Source organism: Lipotes vexillifer, unplaced genomic scaffold, assembly GCF_000442215.2.
Source record: "Lipotes vexillifer unplaced genomic scaffold, Lipotes_vexillifer_v1.1 scaffold240, whole genome shotgun sequence".
NCBI classification, from domain to species: domain Eukaryota; kingdom Metazoa; phylum Chordata; class Mammalia; order Artiodactyla; family Lipotidae; genus Lipotes; species Lipotes vexillifer.
Window position 1 is genome coordinate 9,857,215 of NW_006797481.1, and position 4,250 is coordinate 9,861,464.

General features: G+C 49.3%; 1 pseudogene; it reads right to left on the bottom strand.

Moving 5' to 3' along the window:
• Positions 1 to 482: 482 nt before the first annotated feature.
• Positions 483 to 1,050, bottom strand: LOC103069900 (acylpyruvase FAHD1, mitochondrial pseudogene; annotated as a pseudogene).
• Between the last annotated feature and the right edge of the window lie 3,200 nt (positions 1,051 to 4,250).

The following is a 4,250-nucleotide window of genomic DNA, read 5'->3' on the forward strand; positions in this document are numbered from 1 at the left end:
GAATCACTTGGAGTGCTAGAGATTAATTCCATTAACTAATACATGGGGCCTGGGATGGGCCAGTAATTTGGAAATTTTAATTTTACAAATACTTCCAGATGATTTTAATGATCAAGGAAATTTGGGAAACACTGATGAAACGTGCTTTTCTACTTTCTTTGCAGATTTTAAGTCTTGAACACCTGGTCCCAGAATGACCCAGTGAAAAGTCTTATCCAGTTCAGCTCTAGGAAAGGAAAGTCAGTCTTCTGAACATTTGGTTTGTTGATTCCTAGAAGACACTGTTTCTCATTTCCATTTCCCGCTCAGCTCTTCTAGATCAGGTTTGTTCCTTGAGTCGAGGCATTGCAATCCAGTCATTGTTAAAGACTGGTTTCTTATTAAAGGATTATCACATTTAATTAAATAACCTTTTCTTGCTTTTCTCTTGTTCCCTTTTCCCCCGAAACTTCTGTTAAGGAGTCACGGTGCTTTGTATAGACTCAATATTCTGGCCTTTCCACCTTAAATCTCATACTGACGACCCCCTGTATATCAGCCTGGATCTCATTGTTTTCTTTAACGGGTCCCACTCCCTTTGGCGTCCGGGTCAAGATAATATCTCCTTCTTCCAAGTTCATTATCTTCGAAACGTAGCTGATGGTGTAGGGGGATGGAAAAAAAATCATTACGGATATTTCACCTGCCTGCCTGACTTAGCCATTGACCTTGAGCCAGAGCTTCAGGCTTTGAGGGTCAGGAATCTTCTCTTTGGTCACCAACACTCTGACGGGGCAGGAGGCCGTGGAGCTCTTGGGCTGAGTCCCAGGCACTCTTCTTGCACTCTTCCTGCATGTCCCTGGCGGTCACGTCCAAGCACAGAGCGTAGCCGGCCACGCAGTCGACAGCCGCGGCCTCCTGGCCGGCGCAGAAGCCCTTACGCCTCACCACCCCCAGCTGGAGCTCGCGGTGCAGGCTATACGCGTAGGTGGGCACGAGGACCCGCGAGCGCAGGCAGTGGAGGCTCTGGGGAAGAGCTCCGGCTGGCTCTCTCTGCAGGGCGCTCTGCATCTCCCCGACAGAGGCCGCGCGGGCACACACGATGCTCATCCCCCACCATCAGGAGCGGGACGGCGGCCTGGCGGCAGCCACGCTCTTACCCGTGGCCCCCGGAGTCACGTGGACTCTGCCTGGCCGGCCATCGGACGCCTACAGCTGCCCAGAGAGGACCGACTACCTCGGAGCGCTGTCCCCCTGACTCTGACCTCGGTGCCTGTGAGTCGCGGTGCGAGTGCCCTTGGGAGCCGCTGTCTGGTGGCTCCCTCGGCGCTGCCCGGCCTGGGGACGCAGCCTGGCCCCCGGAGAGAGGCGGAGGCTCCGGCGCAGCCCTCCAGCCGACGCTGCCTCTCAGGTGGCCCTCAGCAGCCCCACACCGGGCCTGCAGACTTTTTCTGAGAAGAAACCCACGTGAGAGAGTGGCATGGACATATATACACTACCAAATGTAAAATAGATAGCTAGTGGGAAGCAGCCGCATAGCACAGGGAGATCAGCTGGGTGCTGTGTGACCACCTAGAGGGGTGGGATAGGGAGGGTGGGAGGGAGACGCAAGAGGGAGGACATGTATGCATATGGCTGATTCACTTTGTTATAAAGCAGAAACTATCACACCATTGTAAAGCAATTATACTCCAGTAGAGATGTTAAAAAAAATAAAAGACCAAACTTACCTCTCTTAAGCTGAACAGACGAAATTAGGAGAAGAGAGGCAAACAGAAGCTGGTCCCATAGAAAATGTGCCTAAGAGAAGGTGGTTCAAAAAGCAGAGGCTGCTGTGCTCTGCTCTCCCTGCACCGCTTCCCAAGGCTCCTGCCCACACCCGCATGGCTAAGATACCATCTCCAAGCCCCGAAAGTCTCACTTCCGGCTTGAACGCCCAGCTCCCTCATCAGGACTTAAATATCCTAGCCATTTGCCCCACCTGCTTAGTTCAGGTAGTAACTGCCCATCACTGACTTACCTCCTTCACAACCTCCACTAAGCTGTGTCACCTGTGCCGCTATCTAGTGGGAACTCCTGTGTGTTAACCTGGCAAAGCAACAGCCCCAGTTACTCAATCAAACACTAATCTAGGTGAAAGAATCTGTAGATAGGATTGAAGTCTGTAATCAGTTGACTTTAAGTAAGGGAGATTATCCCAGATGATCTGGATGGATCGATTCAATTGGTTCAGACACCTTGAGAGCTGAGGTTTCCCAGAAGCAGAAGGAATTCCCCCTGTGGAAGCAGGTTCAGCCCAGCCTGCCCTCCCTGACCACCCACCTATGGATTTCAAACTCACCTAGCCAGACCCACACCTATGTGAGCCCCTTGCAATAAATATCCATACATATCTCCTACTGCCTCTGTTTATTTGGTTGAACCCTGACTGATACATACGACACATCTAATTAAGAATGTTTTCTTTCAACCCACTCACCTTCTTTTACTAAAAGAAATGTATTTTGTGCACAAAATGTATGTGCCTATCATAAGTAGAAAACCAGTGCCACCTGCCATAATGGAAGGAAACCATAAAGATAAATACAATAAAAACAAAAGCAGTGCCATGGAATTCCAGCTGGATGCTATTGCCTGCCAAAGGCTCTGAGCGTGAGGCCCATCCTGCTAGCGTTAGAAAGAAAATGAGAGAGTGGTGATTTGGTGCTGGGATGTGCCTACATCAAGGACAAAGTCTTGGGGAGATGCTGATCAGAAGGACTGATAGAGAACAGGGGATGGAATACACTTCTCACTATGTGCTCTCTGGAATTTAATGCTACCGCTGTGTATATCCCATCTGAATCCTCTCCTGTGCAACCAGAAGTTCCCATCCAACACTTGCAGATACAACACTGCAGGCTGTGGAAGGGTGGTCTGGGAGCCCACAGATCTCCTTCCTGGTGATTGCTCAGTGTCCGGAGCAAGTGGTCCTGGTTCAACTGCAGGGAGTTGCCAACCCCTACTGCGAGGACAGCAGAATCAGCCCACCTGCCTCATGTTTCCTATGCACCCGAGAACAGAGCCCAGCAGAAGGCTCCCTAGTGACCTATTAGGGTGGCAAGTTCATGCACCTTCTCTGCTTCCCAAGGAACTCGCTCTGTGCCTGTCCGCTCTGCCAAGGTTCTTTGGGGGCAGATTCGTCATGTACAGGAATCAGATCCACAGCACACAGCAGAGCTTTTTTCTAATCTTCCACCTGTGTAACTGGATTATTTCTTGTCTGACAACTGGCTCTAATTGCTCACCACTAACCTGTAGGAAGCCAAGCCCGCGGAAGGACGCAAGAGGTGCTCCTGAGTCAGGGACTGTAATATATTTGGTCAGGCCCAAAATAGGCCAAATAATGGAAGGAAGACAGACTGAGGGTTCAAATTCCAGTTCTGGCACTTCCCAGTGGGGAGATCTTAAATTACATAAATTCTCTGACCCTCAGTCTCTTCATCTATGAAATGGACCCAATAATAGAACTGTGGTGGATGCCTGATATTTTGTCTTCTTTGGATTAAAGGGCCCCAGTTTTCTTTGGGAATACCATCCCTTCCCAGTCTCACTCCATATGCTATGGATGGGGTGGACCTTACTCCTCCCCTCAAAGGACCCGGTATCAGCACATGACCCAGCTCTGGCTACTCAATCTAGTCTACCTGCCTGGTTCAGGTTTGAAGACTACCTTTGGAGCATGCAACCAAATGTAGTACACTCAGAGTGACTGCTAGAGCCACTGAGCATAAAGCACTTTCTTTCTACTTGGGTCTCTACGCTGGGAGGATATAAGCCAGAGCCACTGGTGGCCATCTACCTCATAGAGAGTTTCTGCTGAGAACAAAGTCAATATAAAGGAAGGCAAAGCAGTATGAGGAGAGAGAGGTCTGATCATATCATTTGAGCACCTGGATACAGCCAGGCCTAAAGCTATCCAGATTTATCCCAAAGACTTTTTTGTTTTTTTTTTTCAGTTTCATCATCCAATAAAACTAGCTTGGAAACTGAAGAGAGCTGAGTCAAGTTACTCTCACTTCCTCACTAGGTACTTACACTTCCTAGGAAGATATGAAGGTCAAATGAGATGCTATAAAATCACTGAGCACACCTTGATGCATAGTAAGCACTCGATAAATACTAGCTGAGGTTTTGGAGGGTCTCAGTGGAAATAAGGCACCTAAAGTTCTTCTCCAGTTGCTCACACAGGGTGAGCTTATTCAATAATGGCAGTAGTGGGGCTTCCCTGG